The sequence below is a fragment of the Sturnus vulgaris genome, chromosome 1, assembly GCF_052056855.1.
Source record: "Sturnus vulgaris isolate bStuVul1 chromosome 1, bStuVul1.hap1, whole genome shotgun sequence".
NCBI lineage: Eukaryota > Metazoa > Chordata > Aves > Passeriformes > Sturnidae > Sturnus > Sturnus vulgaris.
In genome coordinates, this window is record NC_142243.1 from 65338992 (window position 1) to 65362187 (window position 23196).

Below are 23196 nucleotides of genomic sequence, written 5' to 3' on the forward strand. Positions count from 1 at the left end.
ACGAGAAGTTTAAAAATAGAGATAGTAATAATTGAGTATTCAAAACAGAGACTAATTTTGCTTAGAAATGAGAAGCAACATAACTATACTGCTTAAGGTGGGATGTGGTCCTTCAATTGAAAATTTAAAAAAAATTATTTGTATTTTCTGCTTCTGGCGTAGCGTATTTTAGCATTTCCTGATCTCCAGGTAATTTAATGACGTGTTAATTTTGAAGGCATATTCACTCTGGATGGCAATTTGAAGCCATCCAGAAATGGAGGTACAGAAGTTTCTCTCCAGCTTGTTCTGTTCCACAGGTTCTGTGCTTCTTATCCACTACTCAGAAGCCTTTGGGGTCCTTGGATGTTTGTTTGGTGTGGTCCTGATATTTAGGTTTCATATCTTTATCTTAACTCAGTAGGAAATGGTTTTTGTCACCTCTAAACTATTTCAGCTCAGCTGCTTTTATATAAAATTTACCTTTGTCCTTCTGGGGATTCTATTTGTGTCCAAAAGTATGTTGAAATATTCTGCCTGCAACACACACAGAAGGTGGGAGCCTATGTCCTGATGGAGGATAGTGAGATCCCCACCACGTGTTGTTTCTTTCTTGGGATCTTTCTTTCTTGTTTTAGAGTGCTGAAGATTGGCTTGGGAGAATACAGGAGCATGTTCTGTAATTTTCCTCCTAAAGTCTGTTTGTTGCAACTCTGTTTGGTAGATTATGTTTCCTTTTAATATGTATATGGGGTCATTCTGTGGTGTGAATTTCTATAGAGATCAGCAAATGCTTTTTCCATCCTATATAAGGAACTCATTTTCTGGAATTCGTGGCTATTAGCTGAAATTTCACAGGATGTGATGCTTTAGATGTGAGACAAAGAGGATCTGCTTTATTTGCCATATAATTTATTTTTCCTCTTTATCATATGTATTCTTCTATAAATGTGTCTTACCTTTGTGTTCTACCTGTCTGAAGTCTTTAGGGAGCAATCACTGTTTATTTGTGACTTTCTTGCAGTGAAGATCTCTTCCAGTTTAGATTTGCATTGTAACTTTTTAACCAACATATGTTAGGCCTCTGCCAACTTTACATTTTATATTCTTTAGGGTATTCACTTTCTGTGTTTTCTCTTGATTATTTTGTAAGGAAAAAATGAAGCAATTTCTTTCTAATGGAACATCATAGTATTGGGAATTATTTTTGATATTACTATGATTTTTTTCTTAGCACAATTTATCACTGAAGGAATGGATATTTACTGAGTTGCTGGAAGTTTTAAGTATGTGAATAATAGCACAAATTACCTGCCTGAGAAACATCAGTGAGAATGGACGATTAGAGGGAGTGAAAATGTCTGTTTTGATAAATTAAAGTTGAACAATCTCAGAAAAAAAAATTGCTGCCTATTTGTATTGTTGGTTGCATGTATAAATCTAGATGCATTAATACTGTCAGTGGTATTTATCCACATTTCTGATGCATACTAAGGACACCACTGGTCTCTGCATTATTAACTGCAACAGAACTGAGCCTATGGAAGACAACCTGTCTACTACTCTGTAACTTTGGTATTTGCCTGGATAATATTAGAAATACTTAAGCTTTGAAAAGAGATTTTTCCTGCTAAGATGGGTATTTTTGATTATAAAACAACTGAAGTCAGATTAAATAAAATAATTTAATGCTGGAAATAGGACAAACCAATTGCCATAGGATCTCCCACATTGCTCTTTAATTATAGATTGACAGATTTTTCTGGTAGAAAACTGATACACTGGAATTCTTGAAGAATAAGTGTCAAGGTTATTTGAAATGTTCAAAGAACTAAAAATAGAAGCAGTAGTTTTTAAAAATAAAATTTCAACTCTAGGTACTTTGACTTTTGTATGGTTGTAAGAACGGTTGTACAAAGAAATTCAATAAATGAAAACAAAATGAAAAGTCAAGGCCACGATTATAGGCAAATCAAATATCTTCACCATTAGGTGCAACACTGTCTGTTTTTCTTCTCTTTCCACTGATAGTGTTCCCTGCTGTCTCTTCACATATTTTCCTGTAATTATTTGATATGAAAAGTCTCTCATATACTTTGTGACAAGAGGCTCCCATACAAAGTTCTTTACTGCACATATTGTGACCATTGTGTGTGCATGCTCTAGACTCTTAGCTCCTTGCTTAATGGAACTATGGATTTAAACAGATGGGGACAATTGTGCTGTGTTAGAGCAGTTAGTCTCATAAAATCTCCCTACTTTCAACTACATCAGCCTCATTGGAAATGCATTCGAGCTGAGTTATGAAAATTCTGAAATGTTGGCTTGCATACAACCTCCTCCACACGAATCTCCCTTTCAGTTAGCCAAGTACATATATACATACCTTAAGGAAGGGGGATGGCTCTAATGGAAAAATAGCAACAGCACTTCTTAGAACTCATTGGAATATATAAAAATGTTTGACACTGAAAAATGTTGCCATGAAAGGCTCTAACTTTAATACTTGACAATGAGAATGAATAGGTAAATGAATACTTTTATATTACCTAAAACTTAGCACAAACTCCTTCCAACTTTATTTGTGTGTTGATGAAAGCCTTATATTTGTCATAACCCATGTTAATCTATAAAGCAAAAAAGGGTCCAATGGTTTTGGCGGCCTGTGGCTGAGGCTCTTGGTTGCTCCTTTCATATGTGTTACTTCTGTCAAAAAATTGATTTGTCTAGTTCAGTGTGCTGCTTGCCCTAAAGACTGTTCTGCAGTGCCTTGGATGGAGCTTCTCCTGCCTGTGCTGTGTGCAACCAGTCATGTGTGGTTCAAAAGTAACAAAGATTAATTTTTATATATATTTCTAACATTTATTTTAACTTTAAGAATCATGGCTCTAAGGCATACTAGGAACTTGAATCTGGAGTCAGAAGTGTGAGTAGCAACAAGAAGTATATATAAATCAGAATCCTCATTTGGCTGTACTGCCTTGCGGATTTATGTTCATTAGATCCAGCGCCCAGCATACATTTCCTTTGATTCATATTTGAGTAATCACTTCAAAACACAACTTTGCAGTTGTTCGGGGTTGAATTGTTCTCTTTTCTTTCTGTGGAATTTTATTCCCATTGTTATGCTAAGTATTTGTGGCTACACCTTAGTCGCAATAGTTTTCTCTCACGGGGGGATGGGGGATAGGGGGACACGGGAAAAGGAGAGGTGGGACAGGGGCCTGGGCTCTCTGGCTCTCGTGGAGTGAGAGGAGGACGGCCCGTGCTCCGATCCAGCATCTCCCCTGCCATCCCAGCGCCGAGATCCATGTTCCCTGCCGTTGGACATCGCTCTGCTGCTCTCCCACCTCACCCTACTACCTCCGGGCACTGTGCCGAGCAGCACGACCGACACCGTGAGGGGGAGCGGCTCCTCCATCCCCCTCAGCCCTGGGCCGCCGCCGCCATCACCCAGCGCCTTCAGCTGAGCGAGCCCTGCCCTGCCCACAGCACCGGGAACTGAGCGCAGGGAGAGGGAGCCTGTGGCCAAAAGGGACTGGAACTGAGCTACACTGCTCTGCTCTGTTGTCAGTTCTTACAGCTGTTGTTGTTTTTCTGCTATTTTGCCTTGTTAGATATCAGTAAAGAACTGTTATCCCTATCCCCATACCTCCTGCCTGACAGCCTCTGATTTGAAACTCTAATAATTAGAAGGGAAGGGGGTTGCACTCTGCATCTCAGGAAAGGGGTTCTCGCCTTTCCTTAGCAAATACCTATCTTTCAAACCAAGACAGCAGTAATAAAGCAACGGCTTTAAAGTCAAAGTTACCTTCTGTTACTTTCATGTAAATTTGAAATACCCTCATTGCATTGTGCCTGGCATTAAAAAACACACCAGTGAATAATAAAGCATACAACAGATTCTTGAAACAAAGAGCAACCCAAACTGAGCTAGGAGCTTTCAGATCTGCATCAAATGCTTCCAAGAGGATAAAATCAGGTGCTGAGGAGCAACCTGTAGTACTCTTTGTTCTTGTCATGGAGAGAGACGTGCTATTTCTAATAGCTCATTTGTGGTATCTGGAGAGACATAAAAAAATGGGTTTTAACATAGCTTGTGAGGTTTTTCTCTGTTAGGGATCAATGATTAGCACTCTGTGACTTCAGCCAGTCACTTGTTGAACAGACCATTTGTAGCTTCCTGAAAAAAAGAAATCAGAACTGCTTTCTCTCTGTTTCATGCTTCCTTTTTTTCTGGCCATTACAGAAACTACTGTCAATGTTTCTTTCAAATTCCTTTCTGAAGTACATAACTGAACCTCAGAAGATTTGTGTTTCAGGAAGTGGACAGGTGGGATTGGCATGGTGTGTCTCCTACTGATGTTGCATGAAACAGGGAAAAACTAACTACAGGAGAAAGATGATGGAGGATAAGGCTGTCACCAAATGGGTTTCAAAGCTAATTGCCTCAAGCCTGTTCACTGGAAACAATCTGGGTAAAAAATAAAGGGCTTTCATGGGTGAGGAAGGCAAAAAGGTATTGACCTCCTCCTGTGGATTCCAAGTACTACAAATCAAGGCTTTTCTAGGAATGGAAAGGAAGGTTATTTTAGTTGGATGTTTTGCTTCTGGAAGATTTGTATCTAGGCCTTTAACTACTGTAAAGCAGTGAAGTCCTGTTGGAATGTTTTCAGTAAAGTTATGCTGATTTAGGGAAGGTGAGTACCTGACCCAATATAGTCTTTCAATGTAGCAGTGACATAACAAAGTGTTAAACTTTTTATTACTGAATGTTGATATTAAAGGATTATTTAACTCTACCAGAAAAATCACATCCTGGGAAAAAAAAAGTTATCAGGAGAAATCTCTCTGTGAGCAATTGCATTCTGCCCTTTGGGACATACTTTGTTGCATATATCCTGAAACTCTTCCAAAAAAAAAAAAAAACAAACCTTCACAGCTGCATTATTTTCATCACAAAATAAAAATACCCCAGTCTTTTCTCTTTCTGAGAAAATAAACATACATTGAACTGCACAGGTTGAGCTTCATTAAAAAAAAAGAAAAGAAAAAAATACCATGGAGGTTAGAATGAGTTGAGATAATTAAGAAAACAGTTTTCTTTTCACTGGCATGATTTTCCAGACAACAGACTGCTTAATGTAGATCTTAGATATAAAGGTCTTCTATCAGAATTTGAAATGTTGCTTTCTGCAAAGCTGACATAAATAAAACCCTGCTTTGCAATCAAGTTTTCTGGACTAGATCCCAACCCTCCTGAACTTCAGTATGTTTTGGTTATTTTTTTTAACACTATGGACTGTATTAAATTTGTGATTAGAATTTTCTCAAGAAAAAGGAACTTCAGTATTGCTAAAGAAATGGAATGGAAATACCAGGCAAATACAGAGTCAAATCCTCCTGACAGAAAATCTGTCAGAGGTGGACAGAACTGGAGAAGCTTTGGGAAATTTACTTTCCAGGTTTTCTGATTCTTTTTCTCTTCCCTGGGATGGATTTGAGATTCATTACAGTCTTCAGATGAGAGCCTAAAAAAATTTAAGGTCTAATGTAGGATTTAGGATGGCTGAAAAGCATATTCCCTAAGTCCTACTTAATTGCCTCTGCAGCCAAGGAAGCAAATGTTTTATGTTAGTTATTTTATTTGTATTAAGGTAAGCCTTGGCCAACATAAAATTTGGTTTCCTGTTGTGTCCAGAAACACCTTGATTAAATGATGGTCCCTCCCACTTTCTGTCCTCCACACTTGTGGTAAATTCCTTCATTTCAAGAACTATACATCAATACCCTGGGATAGAGAGGGAGCCCTGTGCCCTGTGTGCACCAGGCTAGAGTGTATTCAGTAAAATAAAATTTATCCTTTTAGGGAAGAAAGGATGTGTGTGAGCAGTTTAGTTTGGTAACTTACTTATGGACTTGCTCTTTCTTGTGATGATGTGCTTCGGTGGTTTAGAGCAGAGTCTGCTTCCTTCACCTGTACTGCTGCAGAATTCTGCAAAAAATGGCCCTGAGGCCAGGGCCTGACACAAGACCATCAATGAATATGCAAATATAAATTATATACACCAATATATAGGTAAACCTAATCACTTAGCAGCAGCAGAGGAGAGTGTGGCCTATAGTGACATTCTCGCCATTAGTGCTTATGACAAGATGTCATGCTCATGTCCTCTTGGAACTGCATCTCCCAAAATGTTCTGTGCCTAGATCCGATTGCCATCTTTCATTTGGTTCTTGCTCTCCTTTGTCAGGAAGGATTTTTTAACCTCCTGCTGAGTAAATGCTGTGGGTCTGATGTAATTCAGGAAGTCCTCTGTCTGATGTGTGTTGGATAAACACTGTTGCTGAGCACAGCACTCAATTTGGGACCATTTAATTTTGCATCTGTGCTTTGAGATTTCCCTCAAGGAAAGAACACTGAAATCCATGCCTCAGAAGCTGAGCAGTTTGGAAAGTAACCCAAATAATTGTCTTCTGTTCATAGGGGTTCATCACCTGGTTTTAGATCTGAGGGTAGCGATGAAAGTAGTGCAAGAAGGAAATAATTTCCCCAGAATTATAATAATGAGGAGAAAACCTCCTTAAGCCAGAATTAACCCTTATTTTCTACAGTTTTCTTACTTTTTATTATTTGTTGTTTAATTTGGTAGCATCTGCTTGAAAGTTTGTCAGACCAACTGTTGGTATCTGAGATTTGTCTGAAGTTTTGACTTGCAATATTACAGTGTTAAATGCATCATAAGGATGAATATTGAATTAATTGAAAAATCTGGTTTTGACTCTTAAAGTTCACCTAGACTCAACACCTCACAGCCTTGCTTTCCAGATCTGAATAGTGTTTGTTAACATTGAGAAGAAGGATACCACCTTATGTACAAATTCCCTTTTTGCTTCCCTCTTTACTGTACTGGATAAAGCTGTCTAGGCATAAACAAATACTGATACATTATGTCCAGAAACTGCTATGATGTCCATTTTGATAGGAAACTTGTCAGAAATTATATTGTGAATCTTACTTTTAAAGGACTTTGTGTGATACACTTGAAGGTCAGATATATAAAATACAAGTGTAAAGTCAAAATATTTAACTGTTGCTCTAGGTGCTAGACTTAATGCTAATTCAAAGAGTTATTTTTTTTCCAGTTTTACATAGTAGAATTAAAATATTACCTTAAGGACTGAAGAAACATTGGAAGGCATTTAACGTAGAAATTTTTGAACTGTCTATTACTCATCTCTACTGACTAATTTTTAGCAAAGCAGACTTTGGATCTAGTGTTTAACCTACTGCTGTTCTGAGGGCCTATATAAACCTGGCAACTGGCATGAAGACCTCTTTAAGTTTCTAACAGGAATGAATTCAGTAGCATTAGAAAGGTCATTTTGGCAACAATCCTGGGATTTAGAAACAGTACTCAATTCTCTGCTAGAATTATTCAATGCCATGATATAATTTTGTAACTATTGGAATTTTTATCTTAAATTCTTTCATGAAAGTGGCCCATAAGTAGTACTTATGTAATTTCCACTGGAGTCCTTTAGGGTAGGTATTTCTTATTCCCGTTTTATAGGCAGCAGCCATGAAACATTAACAGAAGAAAAAAAGAAATGCTATTAGTTTACGTATCTCTTTTTTTTTCACCAAAATGAGAGTGGAGTGGAATCTCTGGAAGAGAAAATCTGTTTCAAGTCAAGAACAAAAATGTTCAAGACAGTTTTTGACAGATAAAAACTTTCTCCCCCCAACTCCCAACAGCTCCATTTTCCCCTTGCCTCCCCCAATTAAAACAATTTCAGGAAAAAAAAATAAAAAAGGTCTTTAAAGGCCATAGAAAACAAACCATTGTTAAGATTTCTGATTATTTTTGTAAATATTTTTTGCCTGTGTCTCATAAAGGATGATACTGTACCTTCACAGTGATGAACTGTTCATTTCTTTCTGAGAAAAGCTAGAAGAGTTTTAGGTCATGCTGCTGCTTTGGAGGCAGTGGCGATGACGATGGCTGTGGTGCTCGTTTTGCCCACTGCTATGCACCACCACACCTAATACCCAGAAATTATGTGGGCCCTGATTTATAACTGCTCTCAATTGTTATTAGTCCCAGTTGCTTCACAGTGACTCTTCAGTGTGCAAAAATAAACACTTGGATTTCTGCAGAATGAGGGTCTTAATATGTAGCTGCATATGACTGAGTCTGGCCCTGACCTCATGAAGGAAAATAAACCATATGCAAGCATGGAGTTTGTTAATATTTTCTTGAGTTCTTTCACCCAACTTCAGTCACTGTCACTAATTTGTTTTGATTATGGTAAAATTTCAAGAGTTTGCATACTTTTATTTTGTCTGAATGACTCCGTGGGGTCTTGGTTATTTTATATTACCTTTACTGTCACAAGCAAAATCAGACGCTGATAAAATTATGTAAATGTAAATGTCAATAAAATAAATTGTTCTATTTTTGCAGATGTTCTTCATCTGGATTGAATTTGATTGTGGATGCTTGTCTTCATGCATAATGATCCAAAGCTAAAGGATGAAAGTGTTGGAGCAAAGAAAACACATTCTGAATCTTTACTGTAAATTACACACTATACAAAATCAGTCCAAATTGTTCAAACCCTTGGACAATTACAATGTTATTCTACTCACCATGCTGAGTACTGTGTAATTATCATGGTTAGCAGCAGTTTGCTTGCTCTTAGTCCTGAAGGGAGATGCAAGCTTTACTGAACAAGAAATAAAAGCAGATGTTAGACCTTATTTTGTTTTCTGACTCAGCAACTGAAAATACCCACAAAATTTGAAGGATTTTTCCCCACTTATTTAGTTCATATAGCATTAACAAAAACAGTGCTATTGATCAAATATGCACTGTGCTGTACATAATGGATAGTGTGGTTAGTTGAATGATTAAAGAATTTGCTAAGTTGCAACCCCCAGCTTCATTTGTAAAAAGAAAGAAAAAAAATCAGAGATATTGTTCCCAGACACAGAAGATCCAACTAACAAGAAACATTTCATTGGTTTTCTAGTCTACAGGCTCACCCTGTTCCTATTAAGTCAATTATAGATTTGTTTGCATAGTTAATCATGCAGGAAACATACTTCACATCAATTTCATTTGTTTTGTAGGGTGAGTTTATCCATCCTCTTCACAAAGATGACCAGTCTTCCTTACTAAAAGCTTTTCAGTAGAATTAAATTCATCTTATGGGCCAAACTTTTGTGTAATTGTTGTAAGCCTTTAATCTAAATGCCGGATACTTCTGCAAACTTTGGGTGGGCCTACGGTCCACTTGATGTCAAAACTTGGAGCAAATGGATCAGGAAATCGGTAATAGGAGATACCTTTGGCTTGACTAGTTAGAGGAGGATGTGGAATTCCTGTTGCCATTGGGCTTTAGAAGATAGTAATTAATATTTTTTTATGCCTTTATGTAATTTCTGCCTAATAAAATCTAAGAAGTATTTCTAATCTGCCCGCAAACATGCTATAAGAGTATTAAGGAGCAGTCTGAAAATTAGCAGCTGTTCTTGTGCTTGGATGTCCTGTTAGATAATAGAAAGTCCTTCTTTCCCTGGACAGTTAATCCCTGAAATGGAAACTCCCCAATGGCTGAAATGGGAACTCCCCAATGGAAATGTTAGCTAAATTTAGTCTCAGCTAAGTTGTTAGTGTCTACCTGGGTCTGCTGGAATGTATTACTGGGCAGAGCATGCTGCCATAGCTAGACACCTGGAAGATTAGAGCACAAGTCACTGTGCACATGCCCTTGTCTAAAGGTGGCAGCTGAAGAAGGCATAAAATAGGATTAGTTGCAGTCTTTCCTTTCCTTTGCATGGTACAACACATGCCTTGAAGGAACTTGTAGAATCTTAAAGTGTGGCCTGGAACTGCTTCTTGCTATAGACTGACCCTCAAAGGTAAGTGAGGCTTGTAGTGGAACTTTTATTTCTCGGTATTTAGATTGCTGTGATTCCTCTTTAAAGTATTTTCTTCTAGTTAAAGCTCTCACAGCTTTGACTGTATTGGAACAGATGTGCTCACCTTTCCCATCTTGTCTTTGTCTTTAAACTGTTCAATAGCTTTTGGTGCTGACTGCAAGTCCCACAATCTAAAGATCTTTTTTCTGTGTGGAAGCCTTATTAATTCTAGGGATATGATAGCTTGTTTTCCATATCTGTCTTCGTAACTTCTAAACATGTGCAATAGTTGAGATCTTTCTCTTCAGGATTATTGTGTATTCCCTACACCAAATATTTTGGTGGGTATTTCATCTTCTCATCTAGGGTGGGAATAAATGGGAGAGCTTTCTATTAATTTCCATATACTTGGGCCAGCTTTTTGATTTCTTATCCTTTTAATGTTCTCTGTAAATGTGATTGGGCCATTCAATTGTTTTGGTTCACTTGAGGTCTTTGTAGGAATAATTTGGGGGAATCTTCCGTATGCCACTGCAAGCAAGAGGCAATTTAGGCCTTGTGGGTCACATTTTTATCTAAGTGTGTTTAAATGGATGAGGAACACTTAAAAAACCAAGTATTTTATAAATAAGCTTTGTGCATTTTGTAACTATTGAACAACACTTACGTGCATTTACTATAAGTGGCCTTGAGACCTAAAGATAAAAAAACACTGTATAAGAGTGTAATATTACTATTGTAATACCTTTTTCTGTGAAGCCAAATATTATTTTGGTTTATGATACTTAATTTTAGTTCACAAAAAATGGAGGTTTCCTACCTTTGATACATTTTTGTGCCAAGCCAGTGAATAGGAGTGACTTAAACTCCGTCCTCTACTGTTCTTTTTGTTCTTTCATTTTTTTTGACTAAGGTTATAATTTTCTTCAGCTCAAAATTCTTAATTCTTTTTTTACTGTAGAATATTCTGTTAGTGCCAAAAGAACCACATTGCAAAGTTGTTTTCTCACTAATGTATTTTGTTTCAGTGAAAATTCAGTCTCCAAGAGGACAAATATATTTCCAGAAGGAAAAAAAAGTGTTGATCAGTACCTTCGTGATATATTCACTGTATTTTCTTTTCAGCTTTGTCTTGATTGGAATGGAGCACTAGAACTTCTTAAATGTATTTGTTTTCACAAAAGAAAAAGGTTAACATTACTGTGCTTATGTATGTTTTAGAAAGAAATGGACTGAACATACACAGCCACACACACTGAGCTGCTGTTGTGTAGCATGTTTCCTTTAGAGTGCTGCAATTAAACCTGCTGAACTGAAAAATTAGCTCACCAAGTGTGTGCTAATAATGAACAAAAAAAATGCAGTTGCAAGTAGCTTTATTACAAGGCTTTACAGGTGCAGTGAACAAAATCAGCCACAACTGCTGCAATTTAATACTTATTTCTTATTTAAAGTAAGTTAGCAGGAATCCTCTTAGAGTCTTTTTTTTATGCAAAGGTCTTGAGCGATAACTTGAAAACCAGTCACTAGTCATGGGCTGTCCGTGGGAGAAGCCAGCCCCAAAGAAAACCATAAGAAGATCAGGTGGGAGTCCTTGCTTCTGTGAGGACTAACCCTGGAGTCAAAGACTGCTAGGGAAGAAAAATAGCTCCTGTTAATCACCTGAGTGTATTTTGTGTCTGAGAGGAGAGAAGATCCTGGACTCATAGACTCTTTTATATGTAGCACTCATCTGACCATCACTCACTGTGAGCAGCTCTTTCCTCTCACAAAAAATTACCCATTTAAGTAAAAAAGAAAAGTGCAGAGAGCCTCACACAAGCAGGGAAGATTTCCCCTATGGTCTTAGCTCCTGCACAGCACAACTACCCAGAGCTGAGTGGCATCCTGTACTTCAGGGAAAATACAAAATATCTTGACTACTGCTGGGCTGGGGACCCATCTCCACCTTTTTCAGCATAATGTCACTGAGGAGTTCACAGTACAGCAGAGTGTTCTGAAATGAAGGATGGAAAATTGCACTTCCTGTTGCATATTTTGGTATCTTCTGGATGCATGACCAGCCAGTTGCTTTTGATATGGATTTGTTAATGTTGAAAGGTTTAGCTGAGCCTAAGCATCCACAGCTATATAATCATGGAGGTGGCTGAAGAACCAAGCTCCACAGGTACAGACTTCTTTATTTTTTCTAGTTTGGCAGCTTTTGTTCGTCTTTAAAATCAGAAATCTGTAAATGTAGCAACTAACATGAATGTATTCTTTACTGTCAGAAAACCTGTTGGTGTTAAGTGGAGCTCAGCTGACCAAGCTGTGGTGAAGTCTGGTACTGGTTTGCTGTCCCAATATCTCAGTTTTAGTTCTACTCATTTTCAGCCAGCTTCAATAAATTTACCCAAACTCTGCCTTCTGAGATTTGCCTATGGTACTGTACTGCAACCTCCGTGCTGCCCAGCAAACACATTTTCTGAGCCTTCTTATGGCGTTTGGGACTAGAAATTTCAAACTGAACAAACTGCTTGTGCTTGAGCAACAAAGCTTAAATTCAAACCACCTTTGAAGTCCTTTCTCCAACTGCTTGGTGCCTGCTCAAGTTGTCTACATGGAGTAAGGTAGGTTCCTGCAGAGGCGTGCTTCTAAACCCATAGATCTGGCCCACAGCCATATTGAGGGCTTGCTATAATGACATTAAAGTAGATTCTGTATTAAAACACTGAAAAGCTGACATTTGAACATCTGCTATTGCTAAGTAAATATTATTAATGAATAAGTAGCTCCTCAAAGACTTGTCAGTGCTTATTCTTTGTACTTTTATCAAACTTCTGTATATTATTTTTCCGTTCTTTCCTCCTATGAGAGGAAAATATCTTCCTTCCCTGAACTGTGGTTAAGAGAAAATCTCTGAGGCATCACATTAATAACTTTGCTCCCTGCATTGAATGGACAAGAACTTCTCTGTGGTCCACAGTTTTCCCAAGATAATTTTCTGTTTGTTTTCCACAGTACTATCTGGTGAATAAACATGACTGTTCCCCACTTCCCATCTCTCACAGCTTGCTGTAGGTGACCAGTCAGCCATTTGGTGCCAGATTAATGACAGAAAACAGATTTTATTGTCCAAGTCATCTGTGAATGATGGGACTCTCTGTTAATTCCCATGAAAGCTAACTAATCTTCCAATTGAAATACTGCTTTTACAATCCAGGCTGTCATGGGGAGCAGATTTTCTTTTTTTTTAAGGAGCAAAATAAACCACACACAGAATCTTTATATTGATGGGGAGAAGGAGGGGGAAGGGCAATTTCACCTCTTTTCTTGGATTCTATTCCACTGAGGGCACTTATATTCCATTGGAAATGCAAAAGCCCAGGGTCAACTTTTCTTCTCATGGTCACATGGCAGTCTCTGCTTTCTCCTTGTCATCTTCAGCAACAGCAAATTTAAAACTTAGAGAGGTGTTATGTTTTCTTAGTGAGAGACTGTGCAAAACTTACTCAAATGTTGGACTCAAAGATAGAATTAAGTGTTATATTCGCGGCAAAAAATATTACAAAATAATCTGTAAAAATTTCTAAAAAATTACCAAGCCATTAATCCACTACCTGCTACTATTTATCTTCATATTATGTATTACTTTTTTGGGGATAAAATTGTAGATAACTATGTATATAAAAATATGCCTTTAGGAATATTACCCTGTTTCAAGAATTAATGTTTAAAAGAAAGAAAATGCCAGCCCACTGTTAATGCAACTCAGGCTCATGGGAAATGCTATTTGCCTATATCCTTTTTCTCTATACTGTCATCTTTGGGCATTTTATTTTAATTTAAGGCAAAGCAAAATCATAGTTTCCAACAGGTGTGGGAGAGATCTCACGAAGACTGGTGGAATAGTTAGCCTTTTTTTTTTTAGCATTTTTTGGAGAAGCAAAAATCTTTTATAATTTGTAAAGCAAAAAATACAAATATCAGTGTCAGTGGAGTTTATTTGTCTGCCATGAGAATGGTTCTAGCTGCAAGGCTATAATGGAGTCCAGCTGTTTTCTGTGAATCCATCTATCAACATCACAAGGAGGTGAAGAAGGCAAATGGTAACTGCCTGAGAGGAGAAGGTGGGCAGCAGGGTGAGGGATGGCTGCTTACCATGGAAGATCAGGAGCAGGAGCAGGGAAATACGGCTCCCAGAGATGACCAAGGTCAAGCTCAGCAGAAGGCTCAGGTACTACAAAAGACATCAGCAGAATACAAAGGCTTCTTCTAGCAAGCCAAATCAGTTCATCAGGTTAATATGTGAGATAAATTTATTTTCTGTGCAATAACCTCAAAGCAAATTATTGATACATTTTTAATTAATCTGCTATTAATGACTGAAGATTTTGTAGAACACATATTTAACAAGCTACAGATAATTAGCTCATAAAGATATACACATATAGATAATTAGATAGTAATAATTTAAACATAATTATAATTTAGGAAGACTGTTAATTGTCATGTAACTTTATAAGCTATTATTTTAACTGCCAATGTCATTCATTCATATTTCTCAACACTTCACTGCATATTTTCTATTGAAATAACTATAGGGGAAATTAAACTCTAAACAAATGCAATACAATGATCCTTTTATCTTTAGGTTACAACTTGCTGATCGAAACCCAACTCAGTTGTGGCTACAATTTGTTGCTGCAAGACAATACTGGCAGAAGAACAAATGGATCCCATGAATAAATTCAGGCTGATAATTAGAAGACAGTTTTTAGCCATCTGGAAAAGAAGCCAACTTGCAGAAGGTTGTGGAACAACCTTCAGATGAATACTGGAATGAAATGGTTGGTTTTTTTTGAAGATGAAGCTTGACAATCTTCTGCATTAAATTGCTCAGGATAATCATCTGCAACAATGGGGGTAGGGGTAGGAATAAAAAAGTTTGCTGTGGTGTTCATCTCTTTGTGCAATAGGAAGGAATGAGATGCTGGTCTATGAGGATGAACATCTGTATTGTGGAGTGCAGATGATGAATGTGGAGGCCAGAACAGGATGGACATGGATCACTTCTCCCCACTAAGCTGCCCATCCCAGTCCTGCTTTGCTGCAGTTGCAAGGAATTTCCACTGAGATCAGTGGAAACAAGAAGACATTGTTAGCCAAGAAGTGACTTCTACCAGTGCATTTAGAGATTATTTTGAGAGTCCTTTCTAATGCTTACACTGGAGCTGCTAGATGCAAATGGCAATTGGATTAAGATCAACAGAGGAAACGGCATTGTCTTTAGTCTCTCCTTCCTGGGAGGAAGGTTGTGTTTCCCAAGATGAGGGCTGGTAGACTGTGGGGGCTGTACTGAGTTGAGGGAAGTTGCAATGGTTGGCATTTTCTACTCTGTCCCAAAAAGTACTCATTTCTTATTGGTTTTGCTGCACAATTCCTTCCTCAAAATGAATTTCAAAAGAGGGCGGGCGAGTTCATGGCAACTCAATCCTCTGACAGCTGCTGTTCATTGCCCTGAATATAACTTTTGGCTCAAAAACACTTAACCTGCTGATTAGCACTATTTAGAGGACAGGCAAGGCATGAATATGTTCCCTAGTCATGTACTGTACTGTCTCTAAAGGTTCACTACTACCACTTATCAGAACTGAGGCTCTGAAATTGGTAGTCTACAAGCCTCATTCACTATGAAGCCCCTATGTTCGTTCCCTCTCTTCAAATACATTTTTCTCTCTGATTTTTTTTTTGTTCCAAAATAAATAGATTTGAAGAGTTTTGAAAAGTCAGTATATAAATTTACATTTTCAAAGCCATAGTTTGTATTACCAGGAGCCATAAAGAAATATAGATGATTATTCATCTTCCTCAGGAGCTTTTACAGGAAACGTCCCAAGAAAAGAAGTCCAATGGAAAAATCTATGAATATTTTTGTTGTTTATATAATTCATTTGTTCCATGGAATATATTGAGTTGCTAAGAGTTTATGTTGTGAACTTTTCTTGTAATTTTGCCATATAAAATGGAGCGGTCCACCATAATCTTAGTTATGCTAGTTCAACTAAGTTATAAACTCTCACTGATTTTAGCAACATCAGCATATTGTAAATCTGAATCTTTTATTTACCCAACAATCTTGATTGTTGACTATCATTAGATCATGAAGTGTACTTGAAATATTATGGCTGGTACCATTTCTGGGATATTTTTAATAACAGTGAAATGCAACTGAATCAACTAGTCTCTTGAACTCCTACATATCACAGACTATTACTTTTAAATAGAACTTCAAAAAGCTTGTGGTAGGTCAGAATGTTTTTGTTCCTTCTCCCCTTCCCGACTGCTTGAAGCTCCTTAGGTGATAGAAAATAGTGCAATATTTGTTCATACCCTTAAACCATTATTTGTTTCTGCTTTTACCTACTTTCTGGAATGATTTCCTAAATATATGTTGCTTTTCCAAGCTAAGAGATATATTTAAACTGATTTGTTCATTTGAAGGGGATGCTTTTTTTTTGTAAAGAAAGCTCTTTACGTGGAGAACTGCAGTGTGGGACTAAATGTTTTTCTTTACAGCAGCATAAACTTGGAGGGGCAAATCCTGAGAACAGTCATTTGTTTTCTCTGGGTTAATGGCTTTCAGCTGGATGTCTGTCTGCTGAATAATGACTGTACTGCTACATCAACCAGTCTCTTCCACTGCAAAACATGTGTTCAGTTAATGGCATTGACATATTGGAAGCTGGAATGAGCCTCCCCACTTGAGTTGTTCAAACATGATGCATCCTACTAGAATGAAATTAAATAAGGAGATGTGACAAAAGAGGAGGATTCAAGGAAGATGATATTGTGTTCTGAAAGTGCAGCATCAAAGACACTTTGGTTTTTGACATCACTTATGCTGCTCGTTATTTAATCATTCCCATCATGAGTATTTATTTTCTAAAGGGAAAAATTGGTTTTCAGATTTCAAGTCCTATGTTTTTGATCTTTATTATATGCTTGTACTACTGAGTGATGTGGAGAAATAATAAACAGTAGAAAGCTTGAAGTACTCTTTAGAAATGCTGAGAGCAAAATTTGAAAAGTACTCAAGCAGCACATAAAATGTCACATCCCTTTCCCATTTAGACATAGGATTAAATTATCCAAGTCACAGAGACAATTATAGCAAAAATCCTGTGTTTTCTATAGTGGGGATCACACATGGGTGTAAAATAAGTACCATAAAGTACACAGGTTTGTAAAATCTCTTTGATTTTATTGTGATTACAGGTCGGAAAATGCACTGTAAGCAACTAAAAAGGAAACAAATGGCCTATAACAATTCAAGAATTTATTTGAATATTTATTGATTTGATTTTGCCTTTCACCTGCACGAGAGAAGCTGATTATACTTCGAAGAGTGAAACTGGTTTGTTTTGGTGTGATAGATTTCCATTTAGCCAGGCTAGCTTTCCTAGGTCCCTTTTGTTCCACCTCCATCTGGCAGCCTCCTAGGTGGGCAGAGGTGCTCCAGATAATGTGAACAGGGGCACTAAGCATGCAGAAAGTGGCAGTGGGAATTGGTGAGGTCCCATGTGAAAGTTCATTGGCCTCCCAGAACTGCATTCCAGAAATGACAAAAGCCATCCATCTTGTGGGTGCCGACCCTTTGGATTTGCTGACAGTAATAATTCCACCCCTAACTCTCCGGTAACGCATTAGCATTAACAGTAATTTTTGCCTCTCGACAGGCTCTGCAGTACAGCATGACGGTTCCTACCCTGTAATTGCAGGATCCTCATTAATCAGAAAGAATATTATGACATTGTGAGTTCACAAGAAAGACAATTCATGACTGACATAATAAAGGCCTAAATTATGCTGCTTTGATGATTGGAGGTGCAAATTTTTTTTCTCTTGTGAAAATAGGATTTAGCAGCTGTATGAAAAATAATCTGTATAATGAAAGTAGGGAGCATTGAGAGGCAAGCAACACCAGCTTTATCTAGATGAGACCTTTATTTCAAAAGGAAATTAAAATTTGAAAGCTGGTAGTGTTTTTTTTAATTGATAAACCAGAATTTAAATCAGGATCTTGAGAGAGAAATATGTGAGAAGCTCATTGTTGCAGCCCTGTATTTAGTATTTTGCTGCTATTACCTTTTAAAATTACAGAAATTTATATATTGTTTTGGCCAGCTTCCAAAAGGTGTTTTGATATATATGAAATTATTAATACTGAAACACATCTCATAAATTTAATGCAATTATATATAGATCTATATTCATTAGGAGCCAAAGATTGTAAATGATAAATGAAGAAGAATCACAAAAAAAAAATCATTGAATCCAGGTTTCTTCTTCCACTGAAGGTATGTAGACAAACTCATTCAGTTCCTAGAATAAACCTGAGGGCTCTTTCAATTAGCACTGCTTTAAGTGAAACCAATCCAATGGGAATCCAACATCCCTTAAAGACAGAGGTCTGGACACTGAAGGGGGGCTGAGGAGGTGATGGACCCCAGAGGAGGGTCTTGTCTTATGTGGCTGTACGTGATGGGCTCTGTGTGCTCTGCAGTGCTGGGATAAACAGGGAAATTAATCAAACTGTATTTGCTCTTCAGGATTTCTTCCTCCAGAACAGACTGACTGCAGTACTCATGATCCAAGTAACCAATAACTTAAACAAGCATTTAGGATTCTGGGAGAGCTCCCAAAAGTCCCTCCTGAGTTGGGATCCTCTCATGCACTGGTGTTAAATGACTTACTCCAGGCACTCAAGTCTATCCATAGGTATTTACACATGTTTTTAAGTATAGCCCTGACTACTCAGACAGATTTCTTCTGAGTGCATTAAAAATTACTCCCTCTTTTCTGGAAAAAATATAGTTGAGGAGAAACAAGGAAAAAAAGATCTTTCTAAGTATTACTCCGTCTTTTCCTCAGATGAAATATTCTTCATGCTGCCCCCTTGACCATTGTTTTTGTCTGCTTGAGATAGTGACATGTAGAACAGTCAAAATTAGCCATTGAGCATAACTGATGAGGAAAATAACAATTCTAGTTAAAAAATATTTCCTGGAATATTTATGGTTGTGGTGGTACATAAATGATTTAAAACAAGTCTGTATACAGTTTCTTTCAGGAATGCTTCCAAGATAGTTCATGAAATTCTTTTCTTCATGGTTTATCCCATGACTTAATTATTTTGTACATACTCTGGCACTACCTAGGATGCAGTCTCAGAGGATATTCATAATTTCAATTTTTTAAAATTTAAGACCAGACTGGGTTTCAGGGATGAATTCACAATGGCATTTTGTCTTCCTGTGGCCAAAGAGGAGTATTAAGTAGGAACAGCTTAGCAGTGCCAGAGCAAGTTAGATGCACCCACTTTAGGAGTTGCTGGCTTTACCCTGACTCTACTTTTGAAGCCAAGCTGCCCACCTTGCTGTGTTGGGTCTGCACTGGGGAACAGCCCCAGAGGGTGCAGACTGAACCTTCCCACAAACTTCACCCACAAGTTGAGCTTCCAATACTCAGGGGCCAGATTGGTGTTAAATTTACCTAAACTTCCCCTAAAATTGATGCAGTGGGGAATATCAGGTTTTCAGCATCAGGGATTTTGGACTGTAAATCGGTTGCTGTGGGGATGTGCAGCTTGTACCAAAAGTACAAGATACTATCTACAAAGATACTGCCTTGGAGGTTACTTTCCACTGAAATCCAGTGGCATATAGCAGTATATCAAGTCCTGCTGAGTGTCTTTGTAAGTACCATTAAAATACACTCAAAATCTGAATTTTTTTTTTAATATACAGCTGGCATTTATTTATATCTCAAATTCTTGCAGTTGTATTTTTGCTGCCTTCAGGACTGTACCATCTGGAGTGATCTTCAGTCTCAGCCATTTCTTTACCTCAAACATCAGCTCGTTCTTGGGGGAGAGCTCCAGAAGTGTGCAGCACTTGGGCTGTGAGACTTCTGTGCCTGTTTCAGTGATCACATACAGATGGTATGAAAACACAGGGATCCAGCTGGTTCCCATGGTACCAAGATAAAATTACATGGAGTGGAGAATTCCTTCTGAGAGACTAAAAAACATGAAGATGTTTCTATTAAAATCTCAGTCACTGATTTTTTTTTTACATTTGGCTTATCCTAGAAATACATGAATCAGACTCTTGTGAGAGGCAGTCACTGTTGCTTTTTCCAGTTCTTCTTGGAGGGAACTTCTATGTTTCATCATACTGAGCTGGGGTCAAAGAAACATAGGACAAAAAAATGGTCATGCTCAGCTTTACCTTGAAGAGTCTCATGGCAAAGGCCTCTTATTTAAAACTTTATCTAGAAAGGTGGATTTAATGAAGTACCAAAGAAACAGAGAAATCTATTTTGAAGTTATCTTTAAAATAACAACATAAGTTTATTAGTTTGAAAGATACTTAAAATTAAATATGCATAGATATTTAAAATAATTAAATATCCAAAATAAAAAAATATTTCCGTCATTGGAAATGATGTATTTTTCCTCTTGTCCAACTCTGCAGACTTGCATAATGTCACTAAAATTGCCCAAATGAAGACTTACAATGATGCAGTTGTGTTGGTTTGGTTTTTGTTTTGGTTTTTTTTTTTGGTAGAAATTGATCTTCTTTGATCTCTTCAACTATATTGTACGGTGCTTAGTGACCAGTACTACTGATGTCAGAGAGAGGTTCACCATACAAAGAGTGTAAAAATTCAAGCAGGAATGATTCATATTTGTTGGTGGTATCTGCAGCTGTACATGTGTCTGTTCCTCCTACTTGCCCTTCCAAGCACTGAAGTTCAAGCTATATTGATAAAACATGGATTTTAATTATAATTTTGTTTTTAGGGATTGTGCCTGTATGTGATTATGCTTTAGTAATATGATTATTTCATTTTATCCAAGTATTGTGATGTATAATATTAATTTATTAAATTTCATTGTGTACTAAGAAACATGCTAACAATAATCATATGCCTAAAATAATAGCTGCTACAACAAAAAGAGCAATAAAATTAACAATAAAAACAACCAGAAAGACAGCAGCTGGATAAGTTCTCTTCTTCTAGGTCTTATCAGCAGTAAAGAGAAGTTAATGAAAACTTTTGCAGACTTATTGGTTGCAGGGAAGAAATTACTTCCATTATACACTGAAGAATGAAATCCATTTAATCTCTTTTAACTCCTGACTGCTCAGCAACTTGGATGGGTTGAAGATTTCAATCTACATACACAGTACAGGTACTGTTCTTGGTTTCATTAAATGTATCTGCTTTTCAATAGACTCTGTTTTCCTTGCCCAAAATTTAAAATTGGCTTTATGAAAACCACTGCCTTGATAGATACACATCTGACAGGAAAGGGCATCATTTAACAATAATTTCCAATGATGTGTGTCTAGAAATACTAATGGAGGTAATTACTTGCCAATAGCCCTTATTAAAGCTTTAGTATATTAGTCTCCATAATTAGTCTCTCTCTATGAGGACAGCATCAGGCTCTTCAAATCTCCTTCCAAGAAAGGCACTGAGGTAGAAGTCCAGGTTTCTACAGACTCAGATTTTTATGCTGTACATACAATTTTTTTTTATATCATAGTAGGACAAGTTTTTTCATTGTTTTTTAGATTTTCAGGTTTGTATGGATCTCCGGATCATTTAACTATGATACATTAGATACCCTAGCCTATTCTTACTTCTCTTTTTTCTGTCCAAGTTCTTCCTTGTTCTCTGTCACAGCAGGCTTTATGCACAGATCCCAGTTACAGCTAATCCTATTAAAAGCTCCAGTTATTTGAAAACATGTTCATTGGCAAGGACTTAAAAATATAGAGTCCCATCAGAACTCTGTGAAGTCTTTGCAGAGATTTTTGCTCATTGGTCTATCATTGGAAAAAAAAAATCTAATCAAGGAGCTTTTTGGATAATTCAACCAAAAGAGAAGATAAATTTTTTGGAAATAATTTTTTTTTTTTTAGTTCTGTGAGGGCCAATATCTGGCAACAGCAACTGGACAGATGGGTCAAGCTTGGCTTGCCTGTTCATCATACTAAAGCAATACAGAAATATTCAAACCCTTCTCCATTCAGTACAAGAACGGGTTCCTATATTTTCATAACTCAGCAGACGTGTGGAGTTTGTTTGCAAATCCAGACTATTCCATTGTGTATTTTATCTTTCCACAGCATTGCCAAGGACAAGAAAATTATCAATTTTCTTGTCCTTAGCAATGGCAGAATTGGCAGTGAATTTAACATAAAACATTGCAATACAGATCTTGCTTGCAGAAACCTGCCTTAGAAGCACTGTGGGACAATCACAGCCTTTTAGCCACATAATTACTGCTCCAGAAGCTTCATCATCTTGTTAACAATTTCTATTGTCCTCCTATTGCAAATATATATTTTTTGACGTGATAAATGTATTTTATGAGATTTCATAATGGAGATGGCACTTCATCATGCAATAAAAGGTTTGGTAATATCAGGTCTTGCTGAAATAGCTAATTGTGTTGCATTATCATATTACATTAACAGCACTTGGGAATTTAAATAAAGAACTCTTGTCCATACAGCAGTGCTGTTATTCAGAATTAGTGTGGTGTCAGCTGGAATGCCTATTTAAACGGTTGAGCATAAATAATTTTATCATCATTTCTTTGTTTCTTTCCCCCTTCTCTGATGTGACCTGGGTAGTGTCACGAAAGAATGGATTTGAGATCTGTCCTTCTGCTGCAGTTTGGAAAAGGAGTAAGATACAATTATTTTCTCATGTTTTCAACTTAAGTTTTACTTCTAGATTGCCAATCTGAAAACACACCGCATTTATTGACGTAGTCTTATCTAAAAGGTAAAATTTAAATGAAAATGCTCCCAAATTGTCTTTCTTTATTCCATGTTTTAAGTGTGTAGAGTGTTTTAAATTAGAAATGTTTTGCATAAACCACCCCCTCCCCCTGCTTTCCTCCTCATTTTAAAAAAATTTAAATCCATTTTGGGACAATGATATATATAAAAAAAATCTTAGATAATGACATCCAAGCTCAGTGATAGTGATAAAAATATAGTCATTTTGAAGTTCTGGAACTCATAAAATTGCCACATCTAGTTTATTCTGCATTCCCCAGAGCATTAAGCAGTTTAGCACAAATCTAATTTCCCACCAAACAGCTCAAGGCAGTTAGTGCTCAGTTTGGTTCCAAAGAATTAAACACACTGTTATAAATTGTGATAGTCTGTGTAACTCTGTAGATAAACCCATTTTCCAATATAAGTGTACCAAGCATGAAAAAA

At 37.1% G+C, this 23196-nt stretch overlaps 1 long non-coding RNA gene across 3 annotated transcripts in view; it reads left to right on the top strand.

Annotated features, from left to right (window-relative positions):
• The window catches only part of LOC148225265 (uncharacterized), a 192845-nt gene that overhangs the window by 99503 nt on the left and 70146 nt on the right, over positions 1-23196 (top strand). The window contains exon 11 of one of the 3 annotated variants that reach the window (XR_015805046.1): positions 11405-12516. The exons of 1 other annotated variant lie outside the window; for it this stretch is intronic. This is a non-coding gene — a long non-coding RNA (uncharacterized LOC148225265). Of the gene's footprint in view, positions 1-11404; positions 22476-23196 lie in introns of those variants that run through there. One more of the 3 variants, XR_015805048.1, reaches the window with a different exon arrangement.